At 40.8% G+C, this 18,694-nt stretch overlaps 1 protein-coding gene across 14 annotated transcripts in view; it reads left to right on the top strand.

The window, feature by feature from the left end:
• The window catches only part of MED12L (mediator complex subunit 12L), a 603,739-nt gene that overhangs the window by 176,362 nt on the left and 408,683 nt on the right, over positions 1 to 18,694 (top strand). For 4 of the 14 annotated variants that reach the window (XM_072618317.1, XM_072618322.1, XM_072618319.1 and 1 more), the window contains exon 1: positions 10,910 to 11,053. The exons of 2 other annotated variants lie outside the window; for them this stretch is intronic. The gene's annotated coding sequence lies outside the window, so the exon portion shown is untranslated. Of the gene's footprint in view, positions 1 to 10,905; positions 11,054 to 18,694 lie in introns of those variants that run through there. 8 more of the 14 variants (XM_072618323.1, XM_072618324.1, XM_072618309.1 and 5 more) reach the window with 5 other exon arrangements.

The following is an 18,694-nucleotide window of genomic DNA, read 5'->3' on the forward strand; positions in this document are numbered from 1 at the left end:
ATTCGATAAAGTAAAGCATAGCTTTAAAGGCTCTTTTCCCACAAGGTGTCACCTATATAAATGTCAACATCAGAAAAGATTCCAAAATAGATGCAGGCTCAGAGATAACTCCCCTCAGTGATCCTTTGATTTTCATTTTTGAGTGAGACATAAAACAAGGAGGTCAAGAAGGATAAATACTAAGAAAAGGCCATTGACTTTGATTACCATTGTTCCCTTTAGAGACCAAAGACAATCGTGGAAAGAGCAGTTTCAGTTGAGTGATGACATCAAAAGTATTTCAGGGGGTTCTGAAGGAAGTGAGAGGAAAGGTATGGGAAGCAATCAGAGTAGTTATCTTTTTTGTTTATGAAAGGGAGAAGAGATAGAGGGTGATAGCTGAAGGGAGTGGTAGGATCTACTATGGCTTGTTTGTAGGCAGAAGGAGAAGAACTGGTAGATCGGGAGAAGTGGAAGATAAGAGAGAGGCAGAAATGATTTCCTGGGCTGTCTCCTGGAGAAGATAGAAGGAAACATAGTCAGTGGTGAGAGTAGACCTTCCTTGCCCTGCTTCTTTGGTGACACTGTGAAAAGAGACAGATGCAAGTCTCTCAGCAACAATATTGTTCGCATGGGTGGTTGGGTCATAGTCTAGCTTCTGAAACAAGGTATCCACCCACTGACTGTGATATATTATGGGAAAAGAACTGAGTTGAAAGGAAGCACCCACTTCATCCATTGCTGGTATATCTCCAAGGTTGATGTCTTGGAGATGCTCCAGGTTTTTATGATCCAACTAGATTATTATGGGATGCTGTACCTCTTCCACATGATGGTGTCCTGCCTCAAATGCAGACTTCTCTGCCAGTGGTTTTTTCCTCCAGTTCTTATAATTCTTTTCAGTTGCTGAAAGCTATTGAAATGTGCCTTTTGAGCCAAAGAACCTCAGGGAAGTTCCCAGCTTTGAAAAGAATAGTGCCCACTACCTTAGCAGAACCACACATGGCTTCTGGGAGTATGGATACAACATCAGCAGAGCAGTCTTTTCAATCCTCTGAAAGCAGCTTTGGCAGCAGGCGGAATTCAGTGAAAAGATTTTTTGGGGGCATCCATGGAATTGATGGGTGAGAGGTAGGGCCAGAGCAATGAATGTAGTAGATCCTTCTTTGTTGATGATGGGAGCCCCTGATGGAATATGTTTCATCTTTGGTGGTGAGTCTACTCTCACAGAGGAGCTGGCTCTCCCATGTCTCAACAATTCCAGGTTTTCTTGCTCAGACTGACATTCCCTCAGCTTCTAAAACAGGTGGTACTGGTGCAGGCATAGGAGGATAGTATTTAGTGCAGCAGTATGCTGGCTGGGATGCCTCAAGTAGATCAAAATGTCAGTAAAATAAATGACTACCTCCTCCTACCATGATCCAGCAGACAGAGTTCATGTAACACTCTAAAACCACAGGAGCATAGAAGAGTCCAAATGGCATGACTCTCTACTCATACTACCCCCAATTGAACTAAAATGTCAGTCACCTTATATACATCCTCTGAATCCAATTAAGGTTAAAGGATGCTGCAGATGCAGCTTGATGAAAAAGGACTGCCTGAGGAAGCTGGTCTAGTTCATAGGAAGACAGAGGAAGAGAATACTGACCTCATCCCACAATGGAGCGTCTGGAGTGAGTTAGGGCAGAACCTTAACTCCCTATTCAGATGATCGTAATTTAGAGCTAGAAGGACCTTAGGGGGCATCTAGAATAATCCCCTCATTTCCAGATGAGGAACTAAGGCCCACAGAAGTTTCAGACACATTGATTTTTGAATCAACAGTGTAACATCCAAGCAAAGATATCATGTAGGCAGTGGGAGATTTCATTCTAACATTCTGGAGAGAATTCATGCAGAAGATAGACATTCAGGATTCATCTCTGTGGGGCTGAATAAGATTTACAAATGAGTGAAGGAGAGAGAGAGAGAAAGAGAGAGAGATATGGGAGGAGAGAGATAAGGAGAGGGAGGGAGGGAGGGAAGGAGAGGGAGAGAGAGAGAGAGAAAGAGAGAGAGAGAGGGAGGGAAAGAAGGAGAGAGAGAAGAGAGAATAAGAAAGAGAGAGAAAGAAAGAAAGAGAGACATGTGATGGTGGGTAAGGTCTCCCATGGATTCAGAGGTTCTTGTGCAAAATATATGGACTTGCTTTTAAAATATTTTGATATCTATATTTCAGGATAATTGATTCTTTTATAATCCTAAGTGTTTTATTTTATGCATTTAAATTGTTCTGAGAAGGAGGTCATAAGTTTCACCATCAAAGAGTCTATGCCATATAAACCCCTAACAAAGAGAACTTTCATACCACATCATACTGTCCACTCAGCTCAGCGCTCTTTGCCTCTCTCCCCATCTCCCTTCTGTCTTCCATCTTGCTCAGTCAATTCCCAAGTCTTGTGTATTCTCTCTCCATAATATTTTCAAGTATTTATCCCTTACTTTCCATTTCCCTGGCTACTACCATGATCCTGGTGCAACTTCCTTCATGCCTTGATGATTGACTCAAACTGCTTTCTGACCTATCCTCCAAACCACTACTAAATCAATCCCCCTAACAGGAATCAGGAAAATGTGACTGAATTCTGCCTCAGACTCATACTAACTGTATGATCCTGGGCAAGTCACTTAACTTCAACAGACAACTGGGTTGGCTAATGTGGAGAGCACTGGTTCTGGAGTCAGGAAGACTGACTCAGATACTTTCTAGGTGCGTGACTCTGATCAAGTCACTGGACCTCGGTTTGCCTCAGTTTTTTCAACGGCAAGATGGGGAAAATAAAGTCCATAGCTTACTCTCAAAGTTGTTGTAAGGATCAAATGAGATATTTGTAAAATGCCTGGCACATGGCAGGTTCCATATACATGTTAGTTATCAGTATCATTATTATCAGTTATTTCATCTATAAAATAAGGCAGCTGGGCTTGACAGCTTCTGAGGTCTGTTCCAGCTCTAAATCTGTGATCCTAAGATTTTGCATAATCTAGCCTCACTCTATCTAACCTTATCTCTCATTCTCCCAACAAAAATTCCTGCACTGACTCCTGCCCCCAATGCCGTTGACAATTCAGTATCTCCTGAGTTGAGTAGACAACATCTCTGTCTCTGACCCCATCTAGAGCATCCTCACTTTCTCTTCCATGGAGCTAATCCAAACCATCCTTTAAAGCCTACTTCAAGTTCACCTTCTCTAGTTATTCCCCTGCCCTCCTTCTCCTCCTCTGAACTCCATAGCATCCCCTTTGGGACTTGTTAGATATGTCTTGGAATTGTAACTTAGCAGTTTGGAAAGCGTAGGTCTCTGTTCCACAGTTACATTGCAAGCATCCAGGGCAGCATCTTACATTTCTTTTGAAGATTCCTCAGTCAGACATGAAAGTATTTATTAAAACTCTACTATGTGCCAGGCACTGGGGATATAGTGACAAAAAAGAAAACATTCTCTTCCTTCAAGGAACTTAAATTCCAAATTGGGGGAATGGAGAGGAATATGTAGCCTCCACACACATATACACACTAGAAATATATGTGCACATATTATAATTAATTATAATAATGAATATGCATGTGTATGTACATGTGCACATATAGGTATACATATTTATGTTTTTAAATTATTGTTCTTTCATTAATTCATCTATTCATTTATTTGCCTTTTAATTGATGGTCTTGAATGAAAGCAGGAATTCCAATAGATAGAGGAAATGAGGAAAGAGAGCATTCCAGACATGGAGTCTAGACATGGCATGTTATCGTCATTTCAAAGGAGGCAGAATGGAGTATTAGAAAGAGCTTTGACTGTGAAGCCCCAGGGACCCGGGTTCCATTCCTGTGGGACTCTGGGTCAGCCATATGGTTGCTATCTGGCCTCAGTTTCTTCATCTGTAAAATGAGTGACAGGGATTAGTGTCTGGCTCTGAATGCTATGACTGATGATGATAAGCCAACCCAAATCTTAAACCATCACACTGTACTTGTCCTTTCCTCAAGGACTCAACTGTTTCAAAGTTGGTCGTCCTTGATGCCCTCCCCTAGCTGGAAGTGACCTATTTTTTTCCTCAAGTGTTTCATAGTATGCGGCCTGATCCTCTCCTCCTCAGCTCTCACACCATCTCTTGTATCAAAGTTATTTGTGTGTAGGTCACTCCCTCCCACCTCCAGCCCAATTTCTTGACAATTGGATCTGTATTGTCCCTATCTTTGCATGCCCAGCTCCCTGAACAGTGCCTTCCACCTTATCGGTATCTAATTAATGCTTATGGAAGAGAACAGCTCCCTCTAGAACATAGACCAAGATTAACGAAGAGAATTTGTATCCAATTTCTGGCCTGTCTTTATATATATATACATACATACATACACACACACACACACACACACACACACACACACACACATACACACAAAACTTTTTGAATCATTTGAGGACTCTTTGCTCTGAACAACTCCATCTGGTGCATTGTGTTCTTCTCCCATAAGTAATAAGTATCTCATTCAAAAATGTTGGCAACTGTTATCATTCCTTAAACTGGCTAAATCCTGGTGGTTATTGTTAGGCATAATTCTGTGTGTCTAATTAAATCAAGTCCCACAAATCTGACCGTGGAAAATGGGCCTGGGAGACAACTGACATATTTCAGATTGGCTGTGTTACTCATGTGTCACTTTAGCTTAACTTTTGGAGAACTCCCAGGAGGATTTTTTTTATTATTATTCTAAAAATGACATGGGGTCAGGGAGCAAGTATAAAGGGGAAAAAAGACTCATTTGAAAACCTATCAGGAAACCTAAATCAATGGAGGTACTTTAAAGTTTAATACCAGAAGCTATTATGGTGAATAGGAATCTTAACACAGCTCGATCTATTTTGCAAACCAATGCAACTTGTGAAAAGTTCTGAAGCCTCATTTATTGAGCTGCATCATAATGAAAGTGGCAATGGTTGGAACCGCACATGGCCAGCTGGCTGAGCTGGGTTCCATTACAAATTCTAGGGAATGACTGTGATGGGAAATAAATCTCAGGTGTGCCTCCCTCACTTGGCACGGAGCGCTCCGGAAAGGATGCACTTTTGTCAAATTCTTGTACACCCCTCAAAAATTTCAGCATTTTCAAATGATAAAATAAGACTCTCAAAAGATGGAGTTATATTCAAATAAATCTGAAGATCTCAACCATTTACATTTTGATTAGAAAAATATGGAGAGTGAATTTGTGTAGGTAGAAGTATCAAACACACTCCCAAGAGTGGCCAGAGCCAAAATAAAATGTAATTGGTAAATATTTAACACAATAAATAAAAATACAATAAAACAGAGGTAATATTACATTTTAAAATTCAATCAGTGTGTAGTCCAAAAGGATCCTTATGAACAGATTTCTCTTTGAGTTTGACACAATTAACATAGAGGATAGAAAACTAACTTTGGAATCAGAATGATCTGAATTTAAGACCCATACCTGGCTCTGTGACCGTGGCAAGTCACTTAATTTCTCACTGGTTCAGGTAACTCTTTAGATTCTAAGCTGTAGAGCAGAGGCTGACAACATCAGGAGAGGGACTTTCTTCATGGTGAGTTCTCCATATTGACAAAACCATGAATCTGATCCAATTTTTTAAGTTAGCAAAATAATAACAATAACAACCCGTTTGTTCTATCTTCCCTTCTGAATCCCATCTGTGTGTGTGTGTGTGTGTGTGTGTGTGTGTGTGTGTGTTTTATAAGGGAGAAGCAGAAGCCTGGGTCCATTCTGCTGCCTCAGAGAGAGGCTAGAATTTATACTACCTGCCCCCTTAAATACTGTTAGTCTAGGGATTGTGGATTTCAGGTTCCAGCTAAATTTCTGATCACTGCTCATTAATGGGGAAAGGAAGACTCAAGCTTTATCTCCAAGGTTGAATCCCTTTCCTACCAAATACCAGTTCCACAATGAACACACATATGACAAATAGCAAAGAAACCCATTTATTCAAGTTGGTAGCAAAACAGAAATCAGGGAAAATATACCTAGGAGTATATATGCCAGATAATAGAATGAAGGAGCTCTGTCACTGGCAGTAAATCTCTCTGCCTAACCAAAAGAGTTTCCCAGCTCACCAAAGGGGACATTCCCCAAAGACTTTAGTGGAACAAGCTGGCATAGAGACCTGATGGAGACTGCCAGCTTCTCTCATGCTGGCTTCTTCCTAGACCCTTATTTTCCTGTCAGTAACCTGAAGCGGGTTTGGCATCATCCACCTTCTCTCTCGAAGCTGGAAGCCACAGGTGCCCAGAGACTGCAGAACCCCAAGAGACTCAAGGGAACTTGGAGACTAAAGAGCTCTCCTGTCTCCTGTGCTCTAACCAATTCTGCCCTGCCCCCTCATCCCCACAGGTGTGGGGCACTGGTTTCCACCAATGAGGAGTCTCATACCAATTGGCCTTGGGATTTGGGTTACATGTAAAAAGAGAGAGTTGAACTAAAGGGGAGGCTTTTCCAGCCCTTGGCCCATGCTACTATGATCTTGCAGGGAAATTGTGTACCGGTGAAGCTCTACTCCTATTAAGCAGCTTTCCTTTCTACTTGAATTTGTGATATCTTGTGTTCTGCATCCCTGAACACGTCTTCTTTGGGTTGTGTGACACAGACCCAGAGAGCCTTGATGAATTTGTGTCCCAGGTTCAGCAACAACTGCACCCATTACCTTCTGAACTATTCCTTCTTCAATCAGGATGGTCTATGTCATAGGTCAGGGGACTCCCATGATAACACGAGCATCATAAAACTTGTCAACCCTTCCAGTAACTCTAGAACATCTCAGAAACCTCATGCAAGGGCTGAAGAAACAACTGAAAGACTGTTAACAATGGCGATGTTAACATTGGTCTCCTCTCATCTTGCACTGGGAGGAGTAGCTTTGGCACTGGAAAAGATGGCTATTCCTCCATGAAGCAGAGCTATTCCCCACTTGAGTTACTGCTTCAATAACTGCTTCATCATAGCAGGAAAGACCCTCAAAGTCTAGGCCAGCAGAGCACAAACTCTGGGAGGTCCCCTCTGACTGAAATGACTTTGGCTAGAGGCCTAGTGATGACATGTATGCTAGGGTGATCAATTTAGTGACTCTTCTTATTGTTGTCTTTCTAAAATCTATTTTATTTTTTCCTGTCTTTTTGAATAGAGGATGCCAAACCTTATTTATGGTCTTTCTGGTGGACGGATGGATGGATGGATGGAAGGATGGATGACTTGGGGTTATTCTTTGTTTTTTAGAATAAAAAAATATATATATTTTTCCAATTAAATGTAAAAACAATTTTAAACATTCTTTTAAAAAATTTGAGTTCCAAATTCTCTTCCTCCTTCCTTTCCCCCCTCAATGAGAAGGCAAGAAATTTGATATAGGTTATAGATGTTCAGTCATGCAAAACATATTTCCATATTAGTCATGTGACTACACACAACACCTCTTAAGATCATAGGTTCCTGGTTTTAGAGCTAGACAGAATCTTAGAGAGCACCTAGTCCAAACCTCAGGTTTTATAGATCATATAGATATAGATCATATAGATCATTTTATAGATCATAGCCCTAGATGGACGCTTGGAAGCTGTCCCTTCCCCTCAATTCACAGATGAGGAAACCGGAACCCAGAGTAGTTATTGCCTGCCCAGGTAATAAGTGGCAGAGCTTCGGATCCAGTCCTCTTTGCACCACTCTGCCTCCCCAAGACTGAGCTTTGAAGTCATCAGCATATCCAAGGGAGTGGTAGGGTGCCTTGTAGCCCAACAGGCAACTCAAAGCAATTAACAACTCAGCCTACCCTCATCCCTCCTTCTGGCTAAGTGACACATTTCCCTTCACATCTCCCATGGCTCCTCTGGTTCTACCCTCTTCGTCAGTCTCCCAGAATAACTTTCATGAGAATTACAGAGATCAGAAGAGTGCGTAGACAAAGTGGGCATCCAGCCAGGACCTTTCACCTAGCTTTCTTCCAGCACATCCTCTGTCACAGGGTCATCAGAAACCATCCTCAAGAACAAATGGGGACTGGTTGTCCTTTCTTGCTCCTGGCTTCTCAGGATCACAGATCTCAAAGGTCTCCTCAGAGGTCCTGTCATCCAAATTGTACTCTAACTCAAATGATATAAAGCATTGCCAATGAGTGGTTCAACCAAATCTCTAATGAGGAAAAAAAAGCATTATTAAAAAATTAAATTCCATTTTTGGTTGACTCTTTAACATTAGGACTTTTTCCTTACATAAAGACAAAATGCACCTCTCTGTTCATCTTTGCCTTTTGCTCCTAGGTCTACCCTCTGGGGCAAAGCAGGTAAATTGGAATGCTTTTTATATGTGATATCCCATGACATAGTTACTATATTTTCTAAAAGTCTTCTCCAGACTGAATATTCTCAGTTATTTGAACAATATTCATATTATTCAACAACAATTATTATTCAACAATATTCAACAATGTTCATATTACTTGATCTCAAGACCAATAGTCTCCCTCGACTCCAGTTTAAGATGAGAGAATTATTGATTTAGATCTAGAAATAACCCTAGACGTCTAGTCCAATCCCCTCATTTAGCAGATGAGAAAAGTGAGGCCAAGCAACTCTCTGAATGCCATACTTTTACAAAGTGACCAAGCATCCAAAATCAAACAGTTCATTCTTCCTAACAAGCTATGCTTAGAACTGAACTCAGGGCTGCAGATGTTCTCTTACTAGGGTAGAATACAGTCAAACTCTTGCCTTAATTGTCTTGCATACTTTGCTCCTCTTGACTGCCATATTATACCACTGACTCACCTTGAGTTGTACTCCACTAAAAACCTCCACATCTTTTGCACAAAAATGGAGAATTTATATTAAAAGTTGATATAACCCTAATTTTTCTTCAAACACAAGGCATTTGCAAATGAGTAGTATTTCACGGTCGTTGCAGATTCATGCAGTTCATCATCCAGAAGCCACAGATAACTCCCTCATGAGTCCCTGTGGCTATTCCCTGATCAGAGTGGCTCATCAGGGAAGCTACTCCTCTCTAGATGACACACTCATGCTTGCCAAAATAGTTCTTGAACCCACCCCATCTCCTAATACTGGGACATGGTTAAATATCAGGAACTTTCTACACATGCTACACATAGTCACTCCACTGGCACCTGCAGTTGTGATAGTGTTGCCACTTAAGCCTATCCATGTATCTCTACCCATCTTCCACAGGCAACAGGGGTAAGTGATGTTCTTTTCTCTGCTTTCATATGACTACCATCCTAGTTCAAGCCCTGGTGGTGGCATCTCCAATAATGGCCTTAAGGTATGTATCTGGAGTCTTTCTTCCAGTGGAGGCTTGTGTCTCAACCCTTCACCCACAAAAGCTGATTTAAAGGTGACTCTTGTGCTGTGTGCCTTGGTCATGTTGTATGATTTTATGCTAGGGGGTACAGTGGGTTAGAGTGGTGGGCTTGGAGTCAGGGAGACCACAGTTCAAATCCCACTTCAGACACTTACTAGCTATATGACCCTGAGTAAATCACCTCTCTCAGTCCTTGTTTCCTCATCTGTAAAATGGGGATAATAATACCACCCACCTCACTGAGTTCTTGTGAGGATCAATGAGATAACATTTGCACTACAATTTGCCAACCTTAAGACTCTATATAAGAGTCTGGCATCAAAATTGTTCTAGCTCTAAGGGTATGTCTTTGGTTCCTACAAAACTCTTCCATCTTAGTAGAAGTTTAAAATCAAAATAACCTAAAGGAGTAGGCCTAAGCATTAGGCTGATAGTCATTTTTCTTGCCCCAAAGGATGATTGCTTGGGAGACCTTGTTTAGGGAGATGAGGATAAACTCCTACCTAACAAAATACTTTGGGTCTATGTTGTCGAGTTGTTTCATTTGTGTACAATTCTTCATGACCCCATTTGGGGTTTTCATGGCAAAGTTACTGGAGTGGTTTGCTATTTCTGTCTCCAGCTCATTTTACAGATGAGGAAACTGAGGCAAATAGGGGTAAGTGACTTGCCCAGGATCACACAGCTACTAAGTTTCTGAAGCCAGATTTGCACTCAGGAAGATGACTCTACCTGATTCTATGCCCAGTGCTTTATCCACTATATCACCTTTGGATTTGTTCTCCACCCTTATTGATAGGAGCCCGAGAGAATCATAGGATCATAACTCTTGAGCTGGAAAGAGCCATAAGAGGCCACTGAGTCCAACACTTTCATTTTACAGATGAAGAAATTGAGGCAAAGAGAGGTGGAGCAATACATGGTTATTAAACATCTTCTGTACGCCAGTTATTGTGCTAAGTACTTTACAAATATTATCTCATTTTACCCAAAGAGCTATGCTTAGATCCTAAAATATTTTGCTTAGAACTGAACACAGGACTCCAGATTTTCTCCAACCAGTGTAGAGTACAGTGGAAGTCCTTTCTTAATTATGGACACTTTACCCATTTTAATGCTGCTCTAAATTGCTTACTGATTTTTTGGTTACCATTTTACTCTGCTGACTTCCAGTGAGAGAGGCTAAGTTACTTGCCTAAGATCACATAATTAGTGTTTTTGATGGGATTTAAACCCAGATTTTCTGACCTCCAAGCCCAGGACTGGCCACAGAAACAAAGGTAGTTACTGGAGTGGGTATTAGCAGAGGGCAGGAAAGAAAGAAAGGAGGAAAATCCATAGTTAAGAAAAGCTGATGGTGCCAGGCAAAAGGGAACCCAGAGCACCCAGCCTGTTGCCCACCCATGGTAATAAGCCCATGACTGAGCAAGAAGGGAGAATTTCTCTGCTCTAGGAAAAGTGTAAACTGTTGCCTTCTAGATATGTGCAATGAGGTCAGAAAGGGGAGGGGCTTTAGAATAAGTTGCAGATAGCCTTGAATCAAGGCATCTGCCTCTTTCCTGTGTTGGGACTGCCCATAAAAGTGGGAAGAACCAGGGTTGCTCTGCTTGGTTGGTCTTGTAGGCTGGGCCATTATCCTATTGTGGAAGGAGTCACTGACCCCGAAGGAAGGCAAGAGATCAGGTGAGACCTCCTTGTTCTGAAGCAATGTGGCGGGGTGAGGGGAGGGCAGGGTCTAGTGTTTCTGGCAGGTTTTGTGTTTGCACTTATTTCCTTGTACGTGTCCCTAGGAAGTTCCTCATGCCAGTCTGTGCTGACAAACTATTCAGAGTTTTGAGAATAGGATTGGATGGAGATGCATCTCTGTCACAGAATAGTGATAGCTAAATCTATCATCACATTTTTGAAATCCTTCACTTTTCTCTTAGTCATCCTTGTGATGGAAGGCTTGACACTCTATCACTGTGCTTGTCTTGTATTCTAAACCTGCCCTATGTCCTGTCCTTGGTCTATAAAAGAGGGCTCTATCTTTTTCTATCCAGGTAAGAACCTTGGACCAAACCAGCCACTGACCATACATATTGTCTGAACCCTATCAGGAACCATGGATCCAGACTAGTTGCTACCAGACTCCCTGTGCCTTCAATTATGTGCTGTTGTCACCCCTAAATTCCCTGCTACTGTTAGACCCTCCTAAGCTTAGCTTCAGATAAGAAGTGTGAACTCCAGTGAAGGGAATAGATTGGATAGGAATATAAAGATTTGGGAGACAATATAAGGGAAGAATTATAGGATCACAAGATTTAGAACTAGGGAAGACACTATAAGTCATCTAAGAGTCCAGTGCCCTTATTTTGCAGATAAGGAAACTGAGACTCAGTGAGGTTAGGTGACCATAGTCCTTGGTGATTTAGCAATAAATGTTGAATCTAGATTTTAATGTTAAATCTCCTTACTATACATTCAGCTCTCTTTCTACCATCCCAGGAGTATAGGACAAATCTTCCTTCTAGATAGGTAAAAAGAAGCTATTGAAGCCAAGAGAAAATGATCTGGAAGTATGGATCTGAAATTAGAGGACTTTGAGTTTGAATCTCACCTTTTCTGCTTCCTCCCAGTATGATCTTGGGCAAGTAAGGTCCTCTGTGGTCTCATCTCCTCATAAGTGAAATAAGGGGCATGGACTAAATAATGTCTGAGGTCTGTCTCACCTGTGGATCGATGACCCTATGAGCCCATGAATACACATCATTAATTCTAGGTCTCATTCTACTTCTTTGAACTCACTCCCATCAAAATTCAGTTTAAGTGCTAGTTCCTACATGAGCCCTTTCCTATTCCTCCTAATTACTAGTGTCTCCTTACTAAGAACATTTAGTTTCTGTAAAAAGAGGAAGCTGGGTGGCATAATGGGTAGAGCACTGGACTTGGAATTAAGACGACTCTGCTTTGTGAGTTCAAATCTCCAGTTGTGTGACCCTGGGAAAATATCTCAAGCTTGTTTACCTCTATTTCCTCATCTATAAAATGAGCTAGAGAAAGAAAACAGCAAACCAGTCCAGTATCTTAGCAAAGAAAATTCCAAATGGAGTCCCAGAGAGTCGGAAACAACTGAAACAATTGAACAATACTTTCAGTAGCTACTTTAGAATGAGTTGTATATAGATATGATCCTCCTACACCCTCCTATCACTCCTCAAGGACAGGAATTTTTTCTTTATATCTTTGTGTTCCAAGAAAGCACAGAGCCAGGCACCTGTTAAGCACCTACTAAATACTTATTGATTGATTAATTGAATTATTCACAATCTGCTTTTCTTGTTTGGAGATTATCCAGGACTTTTGCTTCTCTCCTTTCTTATCCTTTCTGCCTACCCTTTAATCTTTTTACTTATCAACAGAATTGCCAGAGGTTGTGCAAAGGAAAGATAACTTGGCAAAACTCAGATCTGATTGGAGGGGTGGGGTTGCTACCTGCTGTCCTGGTAAAAAAGGTGCAGTGTTAAGAAAATCAGGACCATTAGGACATTATACATTTTTTTTAAATGTTCCTGGAGTTTATCTTGGCTCTCTTGCTCCCTGATTACCATGGAAAACAAGGAGTTGGCAGCAAATTTTTAAATTTTGTACACTTGCCAAACACTCGATCATCCTATCTTTGCTCAATCCAGTTATTGGGAAAGAAGGGTTTTTTTATGCAGGATGCACCATTTTGAAAAATGAAAATGAATTTCTATCCTTAGCTTTATCACTTGCTTTTGCTTTTTCCAATTCTTCTTTATCTCATTCTTTGATATAGATTTCCCAGGCTTGACTTTTCATGTCCTTGACTCCCTTGCCTCTCCTTGTTCAGGAAATTGTTATTTTTTGGTTTTTTATTTATTTTTGGACAAGGAACAAAAAGGACTTTGCTTATCTTCCTAAGACTTCTTTATTACTAACCCTTCATCTCACTCCCCTATCTTTTTTTTTTTTTTTGACATTCTGATCTTTTAGTTGGGGAACCTGCCCAACTTTCACTCGTTCCATTAGTGTTTGAATTACCCTTTGGAGTCCTAATATCTGTGCTCTTCACATCCCCAGAAGTCATGTGAAAGACAGCATTAAGAATATGGCCAATCCATACTGTCCTGTAATTAATCAGTCATGCCTTCTTCTTCTGCCCTGGCCCTACTTCATTTTCATTATCATATTTCTCTACCAGGCAACAGAAAAAGGGGACATTTTTGCTAATGAATTTAAGAGCAGGACTAAAACAAACATTTAAGCAAAGTGGGATTTATGTAAAACGGAGAGGAAATTTACCCCTAAATTCCACCAACACACACATAGTCTGTCAACAAGACAATAATATATAGACTTGATAAGCATTAATTCCACAGGGATGCCCTGTAACGTTAATTACTTCACCTACAGTCCCTATGTGGAGAATTCATTTGCACTTTAGTAGGAGTACACTGAACTGAGCACAGTCTTTGGAAGTGTACTTTCTCTCTTTAACGTCAATGGACCAGCACTGATAATAATAACCAGCCAGTGTCTATCCATCTGGGCTCAAGCTTGGCACAGTGGAAATGGGATAAGATGCCACAATATTAGTGAGGAAAGTGCTAGATTTGGACTCAGTGCTGCTACTTGCTACCTGTTTGACCCTAGACCAAGTCAGTTCCCCTCACTGGGCCTTAGTCTTCTTGTGTGTATGAAGGAATTAGTCTTAGAAAGCCCAGGACCTAATCACAGAAAAGGAGCCAGTTAAGAGATGTTAAATGAACTGGGGGGAAGAAATGATTATGCCAGATCACTTCTTTATGAAGAGCAGAAAAAGTTCTTCGAATAAATTAGAAATTTTTAGAATTAGAAATGAGTTAGAAATTCTTTGAATAAAATTAGAAAGAAAGCTACACTGTTGGATGAAAAATAAGGCAGCTAGGTGATACAGTGGATAGAGCGCTGGGTCTAGAGTTAGGACAAAAGTGAATTCAAGTCTAGCCTTGGACATTTACTAGCTGTGTGACCCTGAATAAGTCACTTAATTTCTGTTTGCCTCAGTTTTCTCATCTGTAAAATAGGAGTAATAATAGCATTTACCTCCCAGGGTTGTTATGATGATAAAATGAGATACTAATTATAAAGTGTTTAGCACAGTACTAGCATATAGTAAGATGTAGATAAATGTACACACACATATATACACATATTTATATATGTACATATATGTGTACATACAGATATATGTATATATTCTGCAATTATTAAAAATTATTACCCCTGCCCTCTGAGTGAGGTGCTGGATTCACTCTCCGAAGTCTATATGTACACTAGACAGTTGATTTCCCTGGGTGTGGTTTGCTAGAGCTCCCCTCAAGGTCCCAGAGGCTCCCCTTGAGGAACAGTGAAGTCCTTCTAATACTATCAATTGGAGCCTCTACTTCAGTATGCTTTCTACCGTATCACTTGACGGTGACTATTTCCCTTTATCATTTACCTATTGTTGATATCTTCTCAATCTCACTGACAAACAATCAACATTAAATTAGCTTTGGCAAAGTGATGTTTGTTGAAAAGATAAAGCAGAATCTGATGCATGAAATAGTCCCCTGAATCCCCTTCTTTGCTTCATAGCTCCATCCCTGGGAAGGATGGGTTCAAGCTTAGAATGGTAGCTACAAACATTCTCCCTCAGTCCTAGGTGCAGTCCCAGGTTCAGCCTAGCCTATGAAAGACTGGTTTTCCTTGTTTTTAGGATGTGATATTTCAGATGTCACATTGACCCGGTGCCAGGCTGAGTCAAGCCAACTGCTCCTTCCTGGGCTCAGCTTTTGGACCTCTGGCGATGCTTCCAACTTTTCAAAGCTCTCATAAGGCCCTGTGCCAAAGGAAAGAAGACATAAATAGGAGGAGATCCCATCCCAGAAACAGGCTTGCCTAGGTAGCCATATGCTTACTGGCTGGCCCAGTGAGTGGAAGAGCACCTACCCACCCACCTATACACACAACACACACATGTATACACATGCATACACACATACACACACATATACACACCCACATACACATATCCTCTGGAGCTCAGAAATTGTTCACATTTAATGGCCAGTATGAAGAAAAAGAAATGCCTTTGGGGCACATATTCAGTTCCAGTTCATCAGGCACTAAAAGACTTTTTAGTGGACAGAAAATCACTGAAAACTTTTATGTGCTCTTGGGAGCAGAGTCCCTCCATTACACATTGTCACACACTTCCAGAAGTAGGCTTATCAAATCCCTGACACATGAGCTGGCAGCAGCCTCCAAGGATCGGGACCTCATCATCCAGTCCTGTCATTATATTCAATAGCCAGTGGACAGTGTGAGGAGAAACTGGTCTGGAGAGTTCAGGCAGGAGCTGTCTTGAGGAGGAGCCCAGTTCCTAGGCAGATGTTATCATGCAGAGAGGCCTCAGAGATGGGAGAGTGGAAATACAGTCAGAGATAGCCGTGGGAGCAGGGTTAAGGCCACCACTGGAACTGTATGGGCCAACTGGACTTGAGGAGTATTGCTGCAGAAGCCCTATGTCATTGGAATCCTCCTGTAGTATAGATCCCAAGATCTATACTTCCTTTTTTCCCTTGGACTTCTTTCTGGAATAAGCCTTTTCCCTCTGGACACAGGGAATATCTTTTTATCCTTTTTTATTTTGGTCTTGAATATTTACTTTGTCTTTATAAATGCATTTGACCACCTTTCTTAGCTAACCTGGGCATATTTACTGGGAATACAGTTTGAAAAAAGCAGTTGATTGTGAGCATCCAAGGAAAAAGAGGAGAAAAAGGACAAGAGAGACAGAGAGAGACAGAATGGTTCAATACTGAGTTTTGTTGTCCTAGGCTCGAGGCCCAGAGCTTAAAAATTGACAGAATTTTGGATCCTTTTGTCACAACTTCTGAGAGTAAAGAAAGAACATTTATACTGGGAAACTCCTCTACACAATGAGTCAGTAGGAATGGGAGAGTGAAGAAGAGTGGCTAAAAAAACCCTTTCCTCTCTGTTCTATGTAAAATTAGTGCCTTGGGGTTGTTGCTCATTTGTATCCAGCTCTCCGTGACCCCATTTGGGGTTTTCTTGGCAAACATATTGGGGCGGTTTCCCAGTTCCTTCTCCAACTCCTTTTGTAGATGAGAAAACTGAGGCAAACAGGGTAAAGTGACTTACTCAGGGTCACACACCTAGTAAATATCTGAGGCTCGTTTTGAACTTACTAAGATGAGTCTTCCTGACTCCAAGCCCAATGCTTTATTCGAATGCACTGGGATAGATAATATCCAAGGACTCCTTCAAGTTCAAATTTAGGATCCTTTCATTTCTAAGGACTTGGAACTTTGCCAGCACGATCACTTCTTGGACAAGTAACCTACCAATAAGCATTTATTAAGCACCTTCTATGTGCCAGGAGGTGTACTGTGCTGGGGCTTCAAATAATTTAAATTGATAAAGTTTTTCCCCTCAAGAAAACATACATCACACTTCTTCCACTATGCCAGCCATAACTTCTTTTTGACTTAATAGATGATCTTTTAAAATTGTAACTTTAAAAAAAGTCATCTTCCTGAAGTCAGTGTTGTGCTGAGCCTCTTTCACCTTAACCAGGTTGAAGCTCAGATGACAGGACTATCCCTGGGCCTGTTCTTAAAGTCTTTCCAACTTAGTCAGAGAGGCCAGAGGGTGAGAACTGCTGCCGTAGCCCTTGAGAAGTCAGAGTCATTACAGAGATGCCAAAATGGAGCATCAAAAGTGGGCTTTAGTGGAAAACACAAACACTGGGAGCAAATTCTGAAATCCACTCTAGAATTAGGCTCAGACCTAAAGCTATGTTTGACCTTCCTGATGTTATGTCAGCAATAGTAACCAGGTCAAATTCATACTTCATGTTCTGATGTCTAATACTCACCATGGGCTAGACCAAGCTTCCTTGGTCTTCATCTTTCACAATGGAGATAGAACTAATTGATTGAGGTAGAGACATTTTTCAGTCCAGCAGCGAGTGATCAAGTAGAGCCTGAGATTCAGAAGGGTTTAGAGGGATCAATAAGAAACAATGCCTATTCATCTATTAAACAAATATAGAGTAAGCACCTTCACTGTACAAAGTGCTATTTGAAAGAAGTGGAAATATATTACAGTGACAGTATTCTTCAACTGGAGAAACAAGACATTTCTTCTGGAAGTCTGCCATTTGAGGTTGGATGCTTATTTGTTAGGAACATTGTGGAAGGGAATCCTGGTTGGCTATACATTGAACTTGAGGTCCTCTGAGGTCCTTTCCATCTCGGAGATTCTGTGTCATATGAAATAACAAAGTTGAGAGTTAAGGGTTAAAATAAATGATGCTAATCCTAAGTGCTGGAGTAAAGAGAAGGGACAAATTACTGTGAACTGAAATAGGGAGGAAAACTTCATAAGGAAAGGAAAGGATTAGGTAATAGCTAATCTTCCTGCTCTGTGTGTATGCAAATATATGTTTATGTATATATAAATATGTAAAAATGTATATATATGTACATGTATAGGTATTTTATATACACACATGCATGTATACATATATTCACATGCACACATATACAGACATATATAATATAATATAATATAAAAATAATAATAACTAGTATTTATATAGCACCAGGCACTAGGCTAAGCACTTTACAAATATTAACTCATTTCATTTTTACAGTAACGTAGTTCAGGTAGGTGGTAAGTTAGAAAGTAGGTTAGGAGGTGGGTGTTATTATTATCCACATTTTTATAGTTGAGGAAACTGAGACAAAGAGAAGTTAAGAGAAGTCAAGGCCACACAGTGTCTGAGACCAAATTTGAACTAAAATCTTCCCAATTCAAGCCCCACGACTAATTATTGAACCCCCTATCTACCAAGTTCATCCTTTCCATTCTGAAGTCTCTTATAAGTGCCAGGTTCTGTGATTAAGTCCTGGGGAGACAAATATGAGTAAAGGAAATGTAAGGGTGGAGTAAAACCAACCCCATTTGACTCCAGGTACCCTGATCAGATAAGAGCACTTTTTGATTGAATCAAACCATCCAACTGAGTATTTACAGGCCCAAACTCCTCCTTGAATCAATCAAAGTCATTGTTTGAAAGACACACCCTGAGTAATTTGTATAAAAGACAGAAGCTATCTCAGATCCAAGGGGAGAAGGAGATACTAAGTTTTGGATTCTAGGAGCAAGACTAGACTACAGACAGGACTGCACTGCTACTGAGAAGGGAGATACCTAAGAGTGGTTGGCTCTGGAGCCATTGCAAGAGGACCCAGGCTGAGAGAAGACACG

This window comes from Notamacropus eugenii, chromosome 6 (genome assembly GCF_028372415.1).
Source record: "Notamacropus eugenii isolate mMacEug1 chromosome 6, mMacEug1.pri_v2, whole genome shotgun sequence".
In the NCBI taxonomy this organism is placed as follows: domain Eukaryota; kingdom Metazoa; phylum Chordata; class Mammalia; order Diprotodontia; family Macropodidae; genus Notamacropus; species Notamacropus eugenii.